Source organism: Erinaceus europaeus, chromosome 3 (assembly GCF_950295315.1).
Source record: "Erinaceus europaeus chromosome 3, mEriEur2.1, whole genome shotgun sequence".
Classification (NCBI taxonomy): domain Eukaryota; kingdom Metazoa; phylum Chordata; class Mammalia; order Eulipotyphla; family Erinaceidae; genus Erinaceus; species Erinaceus europaeus.
Window position 1 is genome coordinate 124,471,473 of NC_080164.1, and position 14,135 is coordinate 124,485,607.

At 38.1% G+C, this 14,135-nt stretch overlaps 1 protein-coding gene and 1 non-coding gene across 2 annotated transcripts in view; one reads left to right on the forward strand and one right to left on the reverse strand.

The window, feature by feature from the left end:
- Nucleotides 1-14,135, reverse strand: part of BTC (betacellulin) — a 543,453-nt gene that overhangs the window by 475,736 nt on the left and 53,582 nt on the right. The window lies entirely within an intron of this gene.
- Nucleotides 199-306, forward strand: LOC132537860 (U6 spliceosomal RNA). Its single transcript, XR_009549283.1, has one exon. It is a non-coding gene; the product is annotated as a U6 spliceosomal RNA (small nuclear RNA).

Here is a 14,135-nt window from a genome sequence, read left to right on the forward strand (position 1 = left end):
CTCTAGATTTCTGGCTGTCTTTATCCAATAAATAAATGAAGATAATTTTTAAAAAATTTAAAAAGAACAAAGTTTTGATTACCAAAAATGGTAATCAAAAGGGTAAATCAGATATGGTTAAATTAGATAAGGGAAACTGATCAGTTGAAAGTAAACTTTTGGAATATTAAGATGTCAAATTAAAAAATACTGAGATCTGCGCTCACTTTGGCAGTACATATACTAAAAAATTGAAACAATACAAAGAAGATTAGCATGGCCCCTGTGCGAGCATGACATGAAATTTGTGAAGTGTTCCATATTTTTTGACTCCAAGATTTTATTTACTTGGGAGCAGTGTGTCTGGTGTGACCTGTCCCTCTGAATTAATAAAAGTGCATTACACACACACACACACACACACACAAATACTGAGATCTATATAATGTTTTACACCACTGTTACTTTAATACAACATTTAGAGATACCTGTATTTTTATATAACTTCACTATTTATAAAAACTTCAGGAACTGCCAGATACTTTCCAGGAGGGTTAATTCTTTATGTTTTTGTTTGTTTGTTTGTTTTATATAAGAAAGAAGACATTGACAAAACCATAGGATAGGAGGGGTATAACTCCACACAATTCCCACCACCCGATCTCCATATCCCATCCCTCCCCTGATAGCTTTCCCATTCTCTATCCCTCTGGGAGTATGGACCCAGGGTCCTTGTGGGCTGCAGAAGGTGGAAGATCTGGCTTCTGTAATTGCTTCCCCGCTGAACATGGGCGTGACTGGTCGATCCATACTCCCAGTCTGCCTCTCTCTTTCCCTAGTAGGGTGTGTCTCTGGGGAAGCAGAGCTCCAGGACACACTGGTGGGGTCATCAGTCCAGGGAAGTCTGGTCAGCATCATTAGGGCATCTGGAACCTGGTGGCTGAAAAGTTAACATACAAAGCCAAACAAATTGTTGAACAATGATGGACCTAAAGGCTGGAATAGTGCAGATGAAGTGTTGGGGATACTCACTGCAGATTCTCATGTACTTGAGCTTTCAGGCATATATTTTGTCCTAGTTTATGGATACGTGTGAGCATATGCTCTATCTCAGGGGACCTGGTCTATATCTAGGTTTTGGGATTTTGTTAGGAAGTGAACCACGTGGAATGAAATTAGAGAATACTATGAAAGGAAAGGTCTCACCCAAGTAATGAAGCTGAAGGGTTGTCATTCCACACCTAAAGTCCCTGGACACAGTCTGAGGTGAAGCATGTTGAGGTGGCACTCACTACATTGATTAGGTTGTGATTGCTGGATGCAATATTATTTGATATGAATTGAGAGAAGCATGCAGGAAAGTGGGCCCCACCCTAAGGTTCCAGGACTGGGGGAAATATAGACTCTATAGTGTAAATGTGAGTTTCCTGCTGTCTTAGGGTTCAAGAAGACAATGAATAGTTATTGTTATTATCACATTATTTTGTAATTGGGTTAACTTTGATAAGTCCCTTTGTTAGGGTTTGCTGTATAATACCCAGTATCTTGTATATAGCTGTGCCACAGGTTGCTTCTGTTCTACCTTGGTCTAGGCTTTTGAAAGAGTCAACATATCAAAGACTCAGCCTATGTATTAAAAAGACTCAGTCTGTGTTTTAAAAAGTCTGAGACATATAATCAATTTCTCCCCTTCTCATATTAATTAAATAGTGATTTATATGATTACACTCTAATAGGAGTGTACATAAACACCATTCCCACCATCAAAAGACTTTGTCCCATCCCACCCAGCAGTCCCTCCCCACCCCTGTTGCCCCAGGAAGCTGAATGTCCACCCTCCCCCACACCACAGGGTTTTACTTTGGTGCCCTGCTCTCAATTTAGTCAGATCCTGCTATTAGTTTCCCTTTCTGTTCTTCTTTCTCAACTTCTGTTGATGAGTGGGATTATCCCATACTCATCTTTATCTTTCTCACTTAGCTCACTTAACATAATTTCTTCTAGCTCCATCCAATATGGGTCAGAGAAGGTGGGTTCATTGTTTTTAATAGCTGCATAGTTGTCCATTGTGTATATTTGCCACAGTTTTCTCAGCCACTCATCTGTTGTTGGGCTCCTGGGTTCCTTCCAGCTTTTAGCTATTATGAATTGTGCTGCTATGAATATAGGAGTACACACATCTATTTAGTTGGGTGTTATGGAGTCCTTGGGGTATATCCCCAGGAGAGGAATTGCTGGGTCATATGGAAGGTCCATGTCTAGCCTTGTGAGAGTTCTCCAGACTGCTTTCCAGAGAGGCTGGACCAATTTACATTCCCACCAGCAGTACAGAAGGGTTCCTTTGTTCCCATAGCCTCTCCTAAATAAGACTTCTATGCTCATCATCTTTGCACCATACATTTTATACTCATATTTCCTAAGTCCCATGCTAGGTATAGATTTATGAGAAGCATTGGTTTGGCTGAGTTTAGATATTTACTTTTTTATTTTTATTTTTCATGCTCAGCTTTGGATTCTTGTGTTGCTGGCGACAGAAGCTGGGATCTCAGAGCCTCAGGCATGCAAGTCTTTCTGCATAACCATTATGCTATTTATCCAATTCTAATTCAGATATTTTAAAGTGCAGTTGGAATTAGGAAGCAGAGGAGATAGTGGGACAATACCCAAGACTACATTACCTTTCACTTAGGGGCAAAATAATGAAATTAACTAGGCAAGCAAATAAAAAAAAAATCTTTCTTAAATGATTGCTTTATAATTAGTAGTTATGGTACATTAAGTAAACAGAAGTTCCTAGAGTGTTAAAAATAATATGCTCAAAACAGATTTATTAAAATTGGTTCCCACACTGCAATATATTTTTTTTAAAAAAAATAGCTTTAGAGAGCAAGATTCTCTCTTCTTTCTTGCAGTATATCATCTATCTTTTAAAATATTTTATTTTTCCTACATCTTACAAGAACAATTATGTTTGCCACAGCAAACAACTTGAAGGATTTTGGTTTGAAAAAAAATTGTGTTGGTTTGGCTTCTTTAAAGAAAAAAAAAATCTTGGGAGTTGGGCGGTAGTGTAGCAGATTAAGCACAATTGGCACAAAGCTCAAGGACAGGCATAAGGATCCCGGTTCCAGTCCCTGGCTCCCCACCTGCAGGGGAGTGGCTTCAGAAGAGGTGAAGCAGGTCTACAGGTGTCTGTCTTTCTCTCCCCCTCTCTGTCTTCCCCTCCTCTCTCCATTTCTCTCTGTCCTATCCAACAACAATGACATTAGTAACAACAACAATAATGACTACAGCAATAAAAAAAAGACAACAAAAGGTAATAAATATTTAGAAAAGAGGAAAAAAATCTTCTTGAAATATCTTTATATCTCTATTGGACTATTCCCCTTGTTAACTTAAATTTGAGGAAATATAATAAAATATCTAGGGAAAAGTTGTTTTTAAAACTCATATTTGATTAATATATTTTTATATGAGCCAGAGGCTTGTTCATGAATAGTTTAGCCAATCCCGGGTTGCTTTACTATCCAGATAGACAGGCAGAGAGAGAGAGAGAGAAACACCAAAGCACCATTATAGGGCATGGGACCACAGAACCACAATTATGGTTCTCAGACTCCAGCCTGGAGCATGTGAGTATGATGGGGCAGGCACACTCCCTGGTGAGCTATTCTTCCAGCCTAACACTTTTTAAAATTTAATATAATTTTGTTAGGTATTTAATCAGGGTATACAACATTATAAGATTATAGTTCTACACCACACCCACCACCTAAGTTCTGCATCCCCCTCTGTAACAATCACCACAGTTGTCAGAGAGTCTTAGAGGCAGTTTGGCTACTTTTTTTTTTTTTTTTTGGCAAGGGGGTGGGGGGTGGGAGGAAGTTCATGTGTTTCAGTTCTCTATAAACAAAACATATAAACATATAAAACATATAAACAAAACTATCTGGAGGTCTTTCACCTTCTTAGTTATTTCACTAAGCATAATCACCTCCAGTTTAATCACCATTGTCCCAAAGGACATACTATCATCTTTTTTTTTAAACACAGAGCAGTATTCCATTAAATATACACTCTATAATTTCTTTATCCAGTCATCTGTTGATGGGCATTTAGGTTGTTTTCACTCCTTAGATATTGTGAATAATTTATCCACCCTGCTCTTTCCCACATAAAATAGCACTTGTGAAGCATCTTTAAAACTGATTCCTTCATAGTATAGACTAATTCAGTGTGGCAATAACATAAAACACAAAATGAGTACTTTAGTTCCAAAGGATGTTCTTGAACTGTAAAAAAAAAAAAAGTAATAACGTGATGAATAATTTAAGAGTTCATTGCACTGTGTACAGTCAGACTCTGGGACTAGTAAAGATTCCACTTGATGAAGGAGAAAAGACAAGGTTTGCTGCCCTGTACTGGTAACACCCACTGGGGCACAAAGGGTTTAAAAGAAGCTGCTCAAGGTGAGGTCTGCAACTGCCACAATCCTTGTCAGCCCCTCTTAGACAGCCTAACACTTCTTTTAATACAAATACTGACAGTAATTGTTGATTACACATGCCCAAATGCCATATTTTCTAAAATGCTTAATAGCAGAAAGTCCTAATAATTTATCTCTTGAAAGTTATTACTGATATTTTTAGAGTTACATAGTACATGTAGTTCCTAAATTAGAATTCCAAACTACTTAAAATACCTAAGAGCTGACAGACCATGAGGAAGAATAAGTTTACAGAAGTGCCAACTAGATGTTATTACAAATACACATAGCCATGATCCAGTAACATTAGCAAACAGACAAAAATAATCTATTTGCATGATATGTTCTGACATTATGTACAGTTGCTAAAGATGGTCACTGTCCCATCCCGCGGGACCTTCAATGTGGGTTAACCTAGGGAAGGGAGTGAGGACAAGGACAGGAGGGAAAATGGGGACAAGACATGAGAGAAATGAGATAAGTCAAGATTCTGATCAAGTCTGTTTATTAGCACCAAAGATGCTGTTTTTAAGGCTGGGGCAAGGGGGGAGTTAGCAGCTGGGGACTGTTGATTGAAGTGGTATGTTGTTATGGTAATCAGCCCTTATCTGGAAGGTCCTGGGTGATTGATGGGGAAGTGGAATTGGGAGACAGGAACTTATCTTGTCTGTGAACAAAGACTCTAAGGTGTAAAGAAGCAGGAACTTAACTTTTAAGCAAGGCCATCTGTGAACAAAGACTCTGTAGTCATGCCAACAGCAACCTTGAGGGCACATGTGGCTCCCCACATGTCCCCCTTCCATATATATATATATATATGCATGTTTTGATGTTTGGCGGAATTTATTTTGTGGCCAGGTGGGCTGTGCCTGTCTTAGGTTGGGGATCAGCCTTCCGTCTTACCCGTCATTGGAACACCTGGTCATTTTTTGCCTAGTAGTACCAGGTACCCTGTCTTAGGTAGACTGGACAGCACTAGTTTCCCCTTTACCCGTCATTGGCTAGCCAGCCCTCTTCATGGTGGATGTTCTGACGGAGGGGGCCAAATCCTCCACAGCAACTCCATTTTCTGCCATGTCCAGCCTATGATAGTGAACTTGTATAGGTTGCATCTTTATAGCATCGATCTGTTGTCTCAAAAAGGACATGAGCTTGTTTAGAATTATAGGACCTACTGTGAGCAGAAGAAATAAAACAAGCAAGGGTTCCACAACTGAGGGTAGCCAGGTAAGGAAGGGGGAATTTATCCATTGGTATGAAGAGGTGGGATCATATCTATTTTGTAGTTCTCGACTGAGTGTTTGTAGGTTTTTAACATTTTCTTCTATGATCCCTGATTCATTAATGTAAAAGCAACATTCTTTTTGTAGGGCTAAGCAGGTCCCCCCCCCCCCGCAGTAAGCAGGTGAAGGGCTCCTCTGTTTTGTAAGGTAACTTTTGTTAGGGATGTAATCTGTCTCTGTAGTGACTCAAGACTGTGGTGGAGTCTATAACCTGTTGTAATTTGTCAGAAAATTCATGGGAGGAATATATAGAGTGTCCTACCACACCACCAGCAAGTTTAAGGGAAGCAGTTAGTGGATGTGATGTCCAGGAGAAGAAACACAGCACGTCTGGTCCTCTGGTGGTCGTCAGCGCCAACTGATGAAATTTTTCTTCTTCATAGAGGGTCAGCTATGGAACAAGTGAAACTAGGAGGCAAGATTCCAGGTAGAGAAGAATTGACATGAAAATATAGGGTGGTGTTGTACCAAAACACAGAGGAGGTGCATACACATTAGAAGTCAAGGTGAGGTTCCTTGAACATGAGGAATATTGGGAGAAAAGTGAGAGGTCAATAAATATGTAAGGATGAAGTCAGAGCCAATGGCATTTGTATAAAGAGGAATTGAAGTCTGCTGTGAAATTGTGCAGATGCATTCACATCTGCCATGTTTTCCCCTCAGGCTACTAGTTCCCATGAGAGTTGAGACATTCTGGGAGTGCCTGTTCCACCATGTTATGCCCTCAGGACATTGTCTATATCCCCGCGATATTTGGAGTGCTTTGGTTACTCCTCCCCCCTCCCATTCTCACGAGAGTTATCATCCTATCTTGGAGTGCTATGGTTACTCCTCCCCCTTCCCATTCTCGTAAAAGCTACTCCTATAAAAACCCTTCATTTTCCACACCTCGTTCTCTTGCCAGTGCTTCACTCTGGTGTTCAGACGCAGGAAAGGTTACTGTGTGAGGCGGCCACTTTCACTACCTCCACGTGGCCCAACCTGCTTCTCTAGCACCCAACTCTGAGGTGCCAGTGCAAATAAAGATTTGTGTTTCCTCTTCGCTCCAGACCCCTCTTCTCTCTCTTCTCCGCGGCCCACACTCAACAACAGAAGTCAGCAGTGGTAGGTCAGCAGAAAGAAAAGACTTGAATAGGCTGATGATGTTAGCTGGAGTATATGCTGCCATGGCATCTTTTGTGGTAAGGACTTGTCAAAAGGGACTCTGTGGATTTTGCAAGAGCAATAATATCATCCACCATAATAAAAGGAAAACAAACATGGACATCTAGTGTTGAAAAAAAATAAAAAAAGAAAAAAAATATGTCTCTATGACTGGAAGAGTGGGTGGCTTTGCCAATGAGATACAATAAATAGACAATTGGAGTTTTTGTAAATGTTAAGAAGGTTTAGTATAGTTTCTTCATTGACACTTTAGCCAACTGAATATTGGGGGGTGCATTCCCCTTCTTTTTTATCTTTATTAATTGAGCTTATGGGTTAGAGTATAGGGAATATTGTAATGAGAGTAATGTTCTAAAGGAAACAAAAATACATGGATTGGATGTCTATTGAAGCAAAACAGGAAAGCATATGGGTCATAAGGTTTTTGAGCTTTTTATTGTTTGAGCTGTAGCCCACATAAATTTAGAAAAAGTACAATTGAGAGAAAAAAATGTTTTTGTTTATTAAACATGGGCAGGTGAATTACATCAATCTGGCAGAGAGCATTGGCTTTTATCAATGGGGATTAATCTTAAAAGTCGGAATAGCAGGAACTTAATGCAGGAGCCAGTAAAGTGCTCTCACTATGGCAGGTCAAGCGTTAAAATTTAAGAGGCTTGTAAAAAAATGAGAAAAATTTTAGGATATGAGTGACTTTAGGAGTCACCACACACCCATAAATAAAAAAGAAAAATGTTTAGTTTTAAATCTTACCATATGGGCAGTTGGTCATTTACTTAGGAAGAAAACTTGTACCAAGTTAGAAGTTTACTACAATTGATGATCTAATGGTTAGAATTGGCTTGAGTTCCTTCATATTATTTTAGAAGGCTCTTTATTAAAATATACCAGTATGTTATAGAAAGTCAATACCTAATGTGTTGACATAAAAATGTTTACCATTTTTTAGCATTATTTTAAACTGTTTAGACAGTTTAAGCACACTATTATAACTTAGTTTACTAAGATCTTTACTCATCACAAAGCTATCATGACTAAGCATAGATATAAAAATCTTAATAGATTTTGCCCCTTAGAACTCTAATATGGCAACTTAAAAGGCTAAAATAAAACCTCATAGCTTAAATGTTCAAAATAATAATTTTGTTAAATCAGGATTTGCCAAAATAAATCTATCAGACCAGAAACACCATGTATTAACTTAATTTATCAAGAACAAACCTCTGACAGTGTCTTAAAACAAACCAGATAATTTTTTACTCTCTAAAAGAACTAATTAAAGTTTGACATGTAGAATATGTACTCTCAAAAGCCAATTATTTGATAATAATTTTTGTAGTCTTTCTAAATAGGGGAGTTATCTCAGTAACAACTTTATCAGAAGGAGCAAGTCATTGTGAAAGCAAAAGTAACTAACTCATGAGTAAGATAAAAAAATCTCTTTAACAATTTCAAAGTAAAAAGTTTTAACCAGAACATTTTCATCTGTATCAGACATAAAACTCTCTCAACTTCTTACCTAGTCTCTCTTATGTTTTAATATCTAGAGTTCTTTCTCAGGGAAACTAGGTGCACACTTTTAAATAAAATGTAATAAAAGGTTGGCTATATAGCTCTACAGATAGACAGCTCTATATATATTTGATAAGTTTTATTAAAAAAAAAACTTTTACACATCTCATTTATCAGAGCAACATCCTCAGGCATAAACATAACCATTGTGTTATCTTTCACTCACCCAGGCCAGTTTTGCCTCTTTAGTTGAGAAGGTATTTGAAAACTTTTACATATCAATAGCCTTTCTGCCATTTGCCACACAGAAGACATATCTTTGGTGTGTGACACTTAATTTAGAGGCTCTGTTTGAATTTCAAACAGCATAAATTTAAAAGTTATCTTTTTAACCTCCTGTAGCAATTCCTATAACCAGGATCTCTAAACCAAATTTAGTTTAACTAAATTTTTCTTTAAACTTTAAACAAACTCTAATTACTTAATGAGTTAACACACATTAGTGACAATGCTTCTCAAAACATCTCCAGTGTCAGACAAATGCCAAATTTATTGTGGACCAATATCCACAAAACAGTTCACAGGGCATTTTGGGGGCCCTCCAAAATGTACTGGAACTTTTTCAGTTAAATACATAGATAATTTGCATATCAATTTGGAGATGAAGAATTGTCACGTTAAATACTTAAGACTTTTACTTTAAATCTTTAGCTGCCTTAGCAAATGAATTTTTACCTTTATGTTACCACATAAGAACTGTGTTGGAAACTCTTTTTTTTTTTTCTTTCTTTTTTTTTTGAAATCACTTAAACAATTTTAAGTAAAATGTTAAACTTTGTTTGTTAGGATCTTTGCTTATCACAAAGCTATCACACCCTTAGGGAAGCTATGAAGAAGGGTGGGTACACAACTTAATTGATCTTTCACTTTGATTTGGATAGGTAACTTAAAAGGCTGATAAACCTAACAGCTGAAATGTTCAAAAATAAATTTTTACTGTTACATTTCTTTTAGATGACAATTTTACACTAAATAATTTTGTTGAATCACATCTGCCAAATAAAAAATTTTTATCAGGCCAAGAATACCACGTTTAACCCTTTTTTCTTGGCAAGGCCACTGTTCTACCCAGACTGGGTTATTAGAAAGCTAGTCTAAGCATGAAATTTGTTACAAACAGTGGCAGTTGGTATTGGGGTGCTGGTAAGATTTAGAATTCTCATAAGAGTGAGAGAGACTGCAGAGGTGTCTTACCATGCCTAGAGATCTCAGAAAATCTTTAACTAATGAATTGATGCTGATATTAGCTATCAGAAGAACGAAACTGTCCTATATTCTAGTCTGGTAAAGGTGTGCCAACTCTATGAGTCGGGATCTTTAAAATCACATTTAGTTTAACTAAATCTTATTTAAAACTTAAAATAAACTTTAGTTACTTAGGGGTTAACACACATTAATGAAAACAAGGTTAGCACACAGACTTAAAACAGACATTCTTGGTGAAAAGAAATTTTTCCCTTTGAAAAGAGGTTTTTGGATTTTTAGCTCACAGCCACTCCCCCCCAGGAGGGGTGGGTGTGGATATGGGGAATGATTGACTGAAGTCTTTGCCAATCTGTGAAGCAGTAGCTCTGTGATGTGATTGGCTGCACAGACGGAACAGGTGGGCTTAGTTTACTGCCACGTGTGGAGAAAAATCTTTGGAAGTTCTTTTCTGGGCTAAGGTACATTTTAGATTTTTAAAGAAAACAAATCATTAACTTTCTATCAAAAGTGTGTGCTGGTTCTCTTATTAATAGCTTTTAAGTTAGAGAGAATGTCTTGTTTGATTGATTTCTTTCTTTTTTTAAAGAATAGCTTGCTAGCCAGATAAGATCTCACTCAGAACTGGTTTAATGCTTTCTGAAAGCTCTGGTGGCAGCCAGAGGAAAAAAGCTGGATCTTTTTGGCTGGCTAGTTTTAATATTATTGAGCTGAATGACTAACTCTTGGTGTTCAGTCTCTAATTTTTTCTGTTCTTTAAATAAATTTATCTTTGCCAATAATTTTTGTTGTTATCAATGGGTTGAGAAATAGGGGAGGGAGCTGAAGGAGGGGGTGGCACATAAGGGGGTGGTCGGGTTTTTGTTTCTAGAAGAGGTGGCCAGTCAGGATTATGGTAGCATACTGCCTGATCATCTAGTGTTGCCCAGTCCTCATCAGAGAGTTCACTATCTGATTTAACATGGTAGATTTTACATGTCCTGGGCCAGGTAGTTTTTGTGGGTGTTGCAGGGGGAATGGCTTTTTTATATTTAGGATTAGCTTTTATGTCAAAATCAAGGTTGGAATTAATCCAGGCCTCCTCAGTAATAGGGGATTTTTTAATATGTTTTGTGTTAGATTTAATAGACAAATTGTCTTCACTATCTAAGGAAATTAGATCGGGGGGGAGGTCATTGGGAAGTTTATGGACACTTTCTATGGCTCCCTGTGAAGGAGTAGGAGGTAAGCCCATATCTTTAGCTGGCAGATCTTTAGAAAGAAGGACTTCTCCATTATTAATAAGTTCTGTAATCTCTCAGGGTCAGGGTCTGACTCTAATTACTTCAATTATAAGATTCCAATAAGAAAAGGTAGTAACAGGGACTTTTTCTGGTCCCAAAAGGTCATAGTACTCTTTTATTGCATCTCCTACTCTTTTCCACCTTTTTTCATCAATAGATCCCTCTTGGGGAAACCAGGGGCAGACTTCAGAGAGAAACTTAAAAAACTTAATTAAATCTTTCTCTTTAACTTTTGTCCCTCATGTCTTTAAAGCATCTTTAAGCCCATCAACAAATTTTTCATGTTGACTCAGATCTTGTCCCATATTAGAGTTAGTGGGGGAGGAAGAAAAGATACACAAGAAAGGATATTGAAAAAGAACTGGCACCTCAAAGGGTGACAATCAACTGTGCTCGCCTGGCTGGGCTCCTCGTGGGACCTTAAGGAGTCTTAACTTAGGAGTGGCTGTATAAATCCCGACCTCGGTCTCAACAGGTTTGAGAATCTCCACTGAGCTGAGATGACTCCACGGACACGCAGGTTGGGAGCCCAATCACGCCCCGTTGTCTAGTGACTGTGAGGCCCACAACACGCATACAAGCATTCATAACAAGGCATTCATTCAGTCAAGAGGGGGTGTTGCCTGTCTGGCCGCTGCTACTAGAATGTCGCAAGTCAGGCCTTCAGGAATCACCGGAGAGTAGCTCTGGCCAGAATCCATCAGTTGCACTGACAAGGTCAATTTTTTCGCGAATTGCCAAAGTGGAGAGAGAAAGAAAGTGTCTGTTAGTCTTAAAACTCACTGCCTGAGTCCTGGACTGAAATCAGCCGTCTCTTTGAGTTCCTGGAGCACCTTGTCTTCGTGCCCGTCTCCTTGAGTTCCTGGAGCACCTTGCCTCAGTGCCTGTCTCCTTGAGTTCACTAGCTAGCAATTTCTGCTGTGGTTCTCTAATGAAGTCCTTCACGGGGGTCCCTTGTTCCTTGGGGCACGCTGTGAACAAAGACTCTGTGATCATGCCAATAGCAACCTTGAAGGCACATGTGGCTCCCCACAGGTCACATGGAAACAGGTTCTTTTGCAGGAAAATGCTTTGAAGCACAGAAGAGTCTTTGAAGAAAAGCAGATGCCCATTAGTCATAACAAAAAGAAAATGTACAAGTCAAGATTTCTGTTAAGAGAAAAATCTTTTTTTCTTGACAGTCATTATGCAAATATGTAAATTATGTCAAGGTGAGGGAAATGTGCTAATTCTAACACATACTGGCTTCTCTGTGAATGCTTATCTTGAGTTTCATGCTCCAAGATAGTAATTAAAAGTCTAATTATAGGGGCCTGGGAAGTTACACACCCAGATGAGCATTACTATACTCAAGGATCTGGGTTCAAGCCCCCCTCTCCACCTGTAGTAGTGACACTTCACAAGTGGTAAAGCAGGCCTGCAGGTGTCTATCTTCCTCTGTCCCTGTCTATCACCCACTCCCTTCTCATATTCTCTCTGTTCTATCCAATAAAAATAGAAAGGTGAAATAATAGTCACTGGGAGCAATGGATTCCTAATACTGGAACCAAGCTCCAGCAATAACCCTTGTGACCAAAAAAAAAAAGGGGGGGGGAGGAGAAGAAAGTAGAAATCTTATTATAGTGTCCTCTGAATAACAGAACTTCTTGCTTAGACCTGATTTTAAATTCTATGCTTACAAAAGACTGTATCATCTAGAGTAAGTTTCATGAAGTCAGATATTTTTAAACTATTTTTTTCACTGATATAGTCTTAGAACCCTACGTAGTTGATAGTAAATATGTAATATGTTAATGAATGAATAATAAGAATTTCTAATATGTTTATGCTCTTATAACAAAGTATATGAAGAAGATGCTAAAATAAAATTCTCTATAAAATAGTAGGTTGGACTATTAGAGCACCAACTGGCATGCCTGAGGCCTCAGAGACCAAAGATTCATTCCTCAACATGACTTTATGCCAGAACTGAGCAGTATTTCTGTCCTCTTTCCCTCTCTCTACTATAACAAATAAGTAAATAAATAATAAACAAACAAACCTTTACTTTAAAAAAAAGGACAATAACTTAATGCTGTAGGCACAGATATACAAACTGGGCTTTTTCCATAAAATTTTGCACAAGCCAGATCTTTATCCAAACAGCCAGCTATTTAACCCAGAACATTTGACTTCCCTTGATAGTGTGCCTATACCACAAACATTGATATAAGGAAAATATGAAAGACCTACATAATCCATGATACCAGGAATGAAATGAAAAGCTCCATCCCATTTCAGTCTATCATTTATTAATACTAGAACCAAAAACACCTCCTCTCACAGATGCCACACACATCTGCTTTATCCTGTCACAGTCAGGATAGTCTGGAATAAAGAAGGAAGTTTTGATAGCTTCTATTCTCATATTCCTTGTACCAATATCTATTGGTCCCTCCATTGCTTGAAATTTCCAAGAAATTCTGTAGAATTTGAGGAGGAGTCAGGAACTACATGACCTTATTCAGGATTTGGAATAGAAGCCTTTATGTTTCAGTACTATTCATCAGTTCTACTGTAATCTTTTTCAGGAACTCTGGAATTACTTCTAAACTAAGCCATTCTGTTCTGTGATCCCATAATACTTCTCAGAATACTGAGTTGTATTGAAATTATCAGTGAGCGGTTGTTCCTCTACTAAACTGTAAACTTCCTAAGGGGGGGTCATATTTTACTAGACGTTTCTCTAGTAGAACTGAAGATATTATTTGAAAGTCATGGTTTGTTATTTTGTTTCACAGATGAAATCATTTCTCCATTAAGAAACTTGGTGGGGAGGTGGGATGGGCTGGGCAGTGGTGCAGCCAGTTAAGTGCACATATTACCATGTGACCTGGATGAGTCCCCATTTCCCACCTGCAGGGGGAAAACTTCATAAATTGTGAAGCAGGTCTGCAGATGTCTATCTCCCTCTGCAGGTGTTCTCTATCTCCCTCCCTCAATTTCTTTCTGTCTTGTCAAATTAAAAAAAGGAAAGAAAAGAAAAGAAAAGAAAAGAAAAGAAAAGAAAAAAAAGAAAAGAAAAGAAAAGAAAAAGAAACTATTGCCCAAAATCTGATGATATATCAAAGTAGATCTTGTCTCCAGGTTACAGAAACCCAAACTTGTATAACTTAAATTAGAAAT